The sequence below is a fragment of the Vigna umbellata genome, chromosome 3 (genome assembly GCF_029865625.1).
Source record: "Vigna umbellata cultivar VRB3 chromosome 3, Vumbellata_1.0, whole genome shotgun sequence".
Classification (NCBI taxonomy): domain Eukaryota; kingdom Viridiplantae; phylum Streptophyta; class Magnoliopsida; order Fabales; family Fabaceae; genus Vigna; species Vigna umbellata.
The window spans coordinates 33,035,990-33,044,286 of NC_142167.1; the positions used below are offsets into that span (position 1 = coordinate 33,035,990).

Consider the following 8,297-nt stretch of genomic DNA (forward strand, 5'->3'; position numbering starts at 1 on the left):
TCGTCATACCTGTTTACAAAGTATTAGTACATTATAGTTAGAACAGACAAAACAAATAAATTGTACAATGTTAAGACACCTATTTGTCGCATATGCCTTCGTTCTGATCACATCGAGTTGCATGTATTTCATCGGGTACATCATCAACCTTATTTTCAATGGTTCTTGATGAGAAGGATCTTGTCTCAAGTATATCTAGAGAGTCTTCATCATGAGTTGTGTGCATGGTTCTGCCTTCCAATACCATTGACCATTTATGATTCACTAGGTCAGTGACATAGAATATTTGTCTTGCTTGACTAGCCATAATAAATGGTTCATCCGTGTAACTCATTTTGTTAAGATCTACCAAAGTGAATCTGAGGTCTTCTGTCACCAAACCAGAATTACTGTCAACCCATTTACACTTGAAAACTGGAACTCTAAAAGTGACATAATCGATTTCTCAAATTTCTTGAATTATTCCAAAATAACTGATTGATGTTGTAATTGGATTCTTATCCTTGGAACTGGAAAAGTGTAAGGCCTCAACTTGTAGGGTAACTCCACTATTTTGAACTCTACTTTTATCGTCTTCCTCCTTTGAATAGAACAATTAATTGTTTATGTAATAGCCGCCGAAAGTGATCACATCAGTGTTAGGTCCACGAGCTAGTCTCAATAGATTTTCAGAAACATTCGGAGTCGCATAAATCTTTTTCTTAAACCAAGCTAAAAAGGATTTGTTATGTTCATTAAGTGTCCACTTTTCACTCATACGTGGATGTGCTGACTTAATTTCATCAATGTGTTGTGAAATGTAAGGAATAACATCCTCTGTGTTGTTTAAAATGTACAAATGTGCTTGATTAACTTCTCTTCCACTAACACTTTCAATCCTTACTCCTCGAACTCCCTTTCCTTCACGTCTACTCTCATGTATTTTCTTTGGAAGTCCTATTGGGTCACAACTTGGCATATAACTTGAGCAGAATTCAATGGCTTCCTCTGCAATGTAGCGCTCTATAATCGAAGCTTCTGGTCTCAATTGATTCTTAACATATCCCTTTAAGATCTTCATGTATCTTTACACCGGGTACATCCACCTCAACAAAACCGGCCCACATATTCGAATCTCTCTCACTAAATGGACAATCAAATGAACCATGATATCAAAAAATGAGGGTGGGAAATACATTTCCAATTGGCACAATAGTTTGATGGCCTCATTTTGCAAATCATCTAACTGTAGAGGATCAACAACTTTCTTGTAAATGGCATTGAAAAACAAACTCAAACGTGTTAGAATAACTATAACAGAGGTGGGTAGTATGGCTCGAATAACTATTGGTAAAAGTTGTTACATTAAGACATGACAATCGTGAGACTTTAAACCGACCAACTTCAAATCTTTCATAGAAACAAGGCTACTAATATTCGACGAATAACCTTGGGGAACCTTCACACTATGTAAACATTCACAAAAAAAAATTGTTTTTCTTTTTTTGAAAGAGTATGACAAGCTGAAGGAAGATAGGTGCGTCTTCCTATGGATTGCGGATGTAACTCAGAACGGATTCCCATGTTAACCAGGTCTTGTCCTTCTTTCACTCCATCTTTTGTCTTTCCTTTAACATTTAGTAAAGTCCCAACAACACTATCACATACATTTTTTTCAACATGCATAACGTCTATGCAGTGTCGCACATCAAGTTTACACCAATATGGAAGATTAAATAATATTGATCGCTTTTTCCAAATGTTTTTGTCAACGGTGTTTTTTTATGTTTTCCGAAGACAACATCAATGTTCCTCACCTGGGCGTATATTTCTTCCCCATTACGTGGTCTGCACACTACATCATCCTCAGGACTTCCATTAAACGCTTTTTTCAATCTACGATAAGGGTGATTTCGAGGAAGGAAACTTCGGTGTCTTGTGTACACAGTTATCTGCCCATGCTTCAGTTGAAGATAGTTGGTATTTTCTTCACAAATCGGACACGCAAAATGACCTTTAACACAGTAACCACTCAAGTTCCGATATGTTGGGAAATCATTTATGGTGCAAAACAACGTTGCACGCAAACGAAAGTTTTCTTCTGAATATGAATCGAAGACCTCGACGCCCTCTTCCCACAACATTTTTAAATCGTCAATTAACGGTTTTAGATAAACATCAATGTCATTTCCAGGTTGTCTAGGACCCGATATCATCATAAACAACATCAAGTATTTTTTCTTCATGCACAGCATAGGAGATAGATTGTAAATCATCAAAATAACTGGCCATGAACTATGTTTGCTACTTAAGTTGCCATAAGGATTCATACCATCTGTAGCAAGTGCAAGTCTTAAGTTTCTTGGCTCTACACTAAATTCGGGAAATGTGTCGTCAATGTTCTTCCATTGTGGGGAATCAGCTGGGTGTCGAAGAAGATTATCACATTTTCTTCCATCAACGTGCCACATACGATTCTTCGCATCTTCTTTAACAGAAAACAATCGTTTCAACGTAGGTACTATAGGTAAATACCACATGACCTTAGCCGGTGGACCTTTACTGTGTTCATCGTTATTTCCATCAACTTTCTTCTTAAATCGTGACGAACCACACGTCGGACACACCTTCATTGAAGCACAATGATCTTTATACAATACACAGTCATTGGGGCATGCATGTATCTTTTGGTATTCCAAACCCATTGGACATAAAATTTTCTTCGCGTCGTAATTACGCATAGGTAACGTGTTATTTTCTGGTAGCATTTCCTTCAGTAACTCCAACAATTCCGTGAAACTTTTATCAGTCCATCCGTTTCTTGCTTTCAAACAAAATAATTTCAAAGTAGCCGATAACCTTGTAAAATTGATGCATCATGGATACAACTCTTTCTCCGAATTGTTCTTAAGACTATCGTATAAATGAGCTCTTCCAAAATTTTCTTCGCCAATGTCACGTACCATTTCGTCTAAATGATCACCCATCCATTCGTCCACGTAATCCGAACCACTTAAAGTTGTTGGGTTATATAATACTTCCCCATGCCAAGTCCAAACTGTATAACTTCTCATTATTCCATAGATGAACAAATGATCACGGATGTTGTCCAAGTCTTCATATACTTGATTGAGACAACGAACACAGGAGCAAAAATATGCCCCGTTCACTGGTTTTACGTGTTCTTTAACATATTGTATGAACTCAGAAACCCCTCTGCCATACTCTTCACTAATACGATGCTGATGAATCTAGCTTCGATCCATACTACTAAACCAAACGAAAAGAATCCACGGAAATAAAAAACTAACTTACGTAGAGAAACAAAAATAAATACCTATCATACGTTGAAGGAAAAAAAATAAACTATCATAGTATACGTACACCAACACAATATATGTATCGTTATACATATATCTTACGTCCAGAATCGACAAACACGAACACATATATCATACGTAAGAGATATTGAAGGAAAAAAAATTGAAACTTGAAATGGTGTCACTAGAGAAGATGAGGAAGTTCGCTGACAACGAACTTACACAAATATCATACGTTAAAGGAAAAAAAAAACTATCATAGTATCGTTATACATATAGATATCATACGTGTAGAATCCAAAAACACAACACAAACACGAGCACATACATCATACGTCAGAGTATTTTAAGAAAAAAAAACATACTTCAAATGGTGTCACTTGAGAAGATGATGAACTGCGCTGTCCCCGTACAAAAAATAGCCTAAAGATAAACGAAAAACAATCGGTCAACCTTAGAAATGAGAACCAAATGACATTACAAATACAGAAACGACTTAAAAGGACATTCTTTCTTTATTGTAGTTGTCAACCAAGAAGAGAGTTCAAGCAGAAATGGAAGCGCGAACAAATAGTGAAACTGTGTTTTGTTTTTACATTCACTAGTACAATTTGACGTCGAAGACAAAAAAGTTTGACGTTATGTTTAAAAAACAGCGCGCCTTTTTATTAAATTTTTTCCCATAATTTGCAAAAGTTACGTCGATTTTCTAGGGTTTTGGATGTAGTATTTGAAGCCAAAAATTTAAAGTTTCTACCTTTTTTAGTTCTTTTTAGTTTATTGTTTTAAAAAGTAAGCATTAATACAACGTTAGTTTTGTTAGAATGGACGTTTTGTGCCATACTTCCGAATCTTTTTTCTTTTCTGCCTTGCAATAGAACGTCGTAGGCTGCCAGGCTGGGACATGAAGGGAATTGAAGTACTTGACAGCATTAATTGTGTGCTTAATAGAACGGCGTATTCGATGGGGATTTGACGTTTTTTTCTGCCGCTCTTACGATTTTTTTTTCTTAAAAATCAGACATGAAATTTTATTTTTTCTTCTTCCTTAATCGATTCAAGTTAGCAGAGTAATGAAATTTTCACTTTTAAACCAGTGATAAGTTTTTGATCAATATCAGAACTCCATAATCTTCTCTTCTCAACTAGATCAAGGGTTAGTCCACATACAATGCAATCTTCATTCATAATTCACATATCGTTTACTAAAATAAATCTTCATTTCATTTTAAAATAAAACCGAAGCAGTACCTAAAACCAGAGGTCACTTAATGGCACGATTACAAAATATAAAAAATAAAATGCACATATAAAAGTAGTCCCTATTCTTACGAAGAATATTCCATTCAATCTTCGTCAGTTGACTCATCATCAAAATCTTAAGTTTCAAAGCCAATGCAATTCTTGTTTCCCTTCTTCTCCCATCTCAAAAGAGTATCTTCAACACTCTCATCCCTTTCAGACTTCTTCCTAAATTGATCAAAAACATATTTCTCAAAATCAGTTTGTGGAATGAAGGAAGTATGATCTGCAGCAGGAGTAGGTGTACTTCCAACAGTTAGAATCTAACCAATATCTAACCAAACATTATCGTCAATAGTAATGTTAACACCTTTGACCCTTGAGTGAATGACCCCATTTACAACCCTCGGGTTTGTGTAGAAAACTTCAACCAAATCTGGATAGCAATGTCCTTTCATCTTCACAAAATCAGTAAGCCCTTGATATGCAATCCATTCTTGAAAAAGGAACCCTTCTTTCTTGAACAATTGCAAGGCCAGATATTTGTGAGGAACTACATATTTTATAACTCTTCAGTATAAAAACTTTCCTCGGATCTCTTCATCACTTATCCATCCAGATGGGTTTGCATTTCTTGTAACCCGGGCAACCTTCTCTTTTCTTCTAGATGATGAAGAATGCATGTCTGGATAGAATTCTTGGAACCTCTTTCACAATGTAGTAGTTTTTAACTTCTCAACTTCGAAGCTTAAAATATCCCATGGTTACGTCGAATTTTACTAGGCTTTGATGTACTAATGGTCATCCAGAAGACAAAGAGTTTCACAAAAGACAAAGGCTACGTCCTATTCTGCGGATATACGACGTTTTCCTCTTCATTCCTCGCGCCTCTTTTTTCCTTTTTACAACCTCTCATAACATAACCTCCCAGTACCATTATATTTTAATATAAGCTTTACATTTTAAGATAACCTCCCATTAGAAATGCAACGTTATGGATATTCGATGTTTTCTTCTTCAGCCTCCCGCCCTTTTCTGTGATTTTTTCCATTATAAACCTCCCGTAACCCATTATTACCTTTATATTTTAAGATAAGATTTACAATTATTTTTAATTTTATATTATATAAATTTGTTTAAATTTATCTTATAATACTTACATATTATAAAATATGAGAACGATTTGTCGGTGAAATTTAAAGAGAATAAAATTTTGATTCTTTAAAATATTAATTTTATTTCATATGGAAAATAATAATAATAATATTTTATGAGCGTTGTGTTTTAGTTATATAGATCACAATGATTAAAATCATAATAAATATTTTTATATTATTAAAAGTAAATTGAAATGAATGTTTTCGGCTATAAAGAAAGGTATGATTATACTAAAAGACTTTGATTGATTTTTAAATTATAATACTTTAAGTTTGAGAAAAAATTAAGTTGAGTGTGAAACTAAAGGTTAAGATAGAATATCGTGGACACAAATTGAGATATCTCATTTAGAAAAAAAATATTATGCATGTTAACAACAGAGATGCATCACACCAAGTCAGAGATCGAGAAGAGAAAGCGTGTATGGAGAATAGTCAGACACATATAGACCAAAAATTAAGAAAGAAAGGGTTTGGTCGAAGATTAAGGCAGTTTAAGTTTGACGGTGGAGACTTTGACCCAAAATGAATGTTCCGGGAGTAAGACTTAAGGTCCAGACAAACTAACATAAGTTGAAGGTCGAAACGAGGTCGGTCTGAGCCAAAGGTACGGATGGGCTGACCCGAGCCAAAGGTAGGATATAGGACTATTTCCTGAATAATAATTAGTATAGGAAATAAAATAAATTGTATTTTTCTTATTAAATATTAACATCTTTGTGACGAATCTTTCTCTTAAGGTTTTTAGGTGTCTTAAACATTTATACCTATATTTATGCATAGGGACACCAAATACATATGTAGACATTTTGGAAGTCATAATTATGCATTTGCAACGTTGAGGGAGGATTCTTTTGGTTCTTGGTCTTCAACTCTTATTCTTATCAAAGATTAACATCTTTGTGGAAAATATTTCTTTTACGGTTTATTAGGTTGCCTTAAACATTTATACCTATATATATTGTGGTGTTTCCATGTTGGTCTTACGAACCTCGAGAAAAAATATAAAAAAGTTGAGACGGACGGGTCAGGAAATGAAAGAGATGGATTTGTGTATTTGAAACTGACCGATCACGACTACCACATAAGCATTTATGAAAGACTCGAATTTAAAAAGTCGACGACGATCAAAGATCAAACGAAATTAGAAGAACTTTTATTGGCCACATTGAAATAAATTATTTCAAATAATTTAATAATTATAAATAGTTATTAGTACAAATGATTATGATATCAAAAAATACTATGATTAACATTATTAGAAAAACAAATTTAACCCCTCTAATACATTATTTCTTCGTTTTTTAGTAGTTTAACAAACATGTGATCAATATCAAGCCACATTGTCATTAATATGACCGTAAATAATCATTATAAAAACTCATTTGAATTTCTTAATTTATAACACTTTCAATCGATTCTTTATTACGTAGAATCGATTATATTAACTTAGCAAATTTGAGAGTGGAATTATATGAATATATAGGGGCACATCAAACTTTTTAACTTCGAGCCCTCCAAATATCCCCTTCTTCGCGGGTGATTCAAAAGTATATAATTTCTGTGTAGCGTGACATCAATTTGTTTTTAAATAAATCCAACAAAATTCATTCATTTTTTACTGAATGATGTGTGAACGTCAAATACGGCGGGGCTTCGACGTCCATACAAGAAAGTGCAGTGTGGTAGTTTCTAAGCATTTTCACAAAAGACAAAGGCTACGTCCTATTCTGCGCATATACGACGTTTTCCTCTTCATTCCTCGCGCCTCTTTTTTCCTTTTTACAACCTCTTATATCATAACCTCCCAGTACCATTATATTTTAATATAAGATTTACATTTTAAGATAACCTCCCATTAGAAATGCAACGTTACGGATATTCGATGTTTTCTTCTTCAGCCTCCCGCCCTTTTCTGTGATATTTTCCGTTATAAACCTCCCGTAACCCATTGTTACCTTTATATTTTAAGATAAGATTTACAATTATTTTTAATTTTATTATATTATATAAATTTGTTTAAATTTATCTTATAATACTTACATATTATAAAATATGAGAACGATTTGTCGGGGAAATTTAAAGAGAATAAAATTTTGATTCTTTAAAATATTAATCTTATTTCATACGGAAAATAATAATAATAATATTTTATGAGAGTTGTGTTTTAGTTATATAGATCACAATGATTAAAATCATAATAAATATTTTTATATTATTAAAAGTAAATTTAAATGAATGTTTTCGGCTATAAAGAAAGGTATGGTTATACTAAAAGACTTTGATTGATTTTTAAATTATAATACTTTAAGTTTGAGAAAAAATTAAGTTGAGTGTGAAACTAAAGGTTAAGATAGAATATCGTGGACACAAATTGAGATAGCTCATTTAGAAAAAAAATATTTAGGCATGTTAACAACAGAGATGCATCACACCAAGTCAAAGATTGAGAAGAGAAAGCGTGTATGGAGAATAGTCAGACACATGTAGACCAAAAATTAAGACAGAAAGGGTTTGGTCGAAGATTAAGGCAGCTTAAGTTTGACGACGGAGACTTTGACCCAAAATGAATGTTCCGAGAGTAAGACTTAAGGTCCAG

General features: G+C 33.6%; 1 pseudogene; it reads right to left on the bottom strand.

Annotated features, from left to right (window-relative positions):
- Positions 1-445: 445 nt before the first annotated feature.
- LOC148202273 (uncharacterized) lies at positions 446-3,245 on the bottom strand (annotated as a pseudogene).
- Between the last annotated feature and the right edge of the window lie 5,052 nt (positions 3,246-8,297).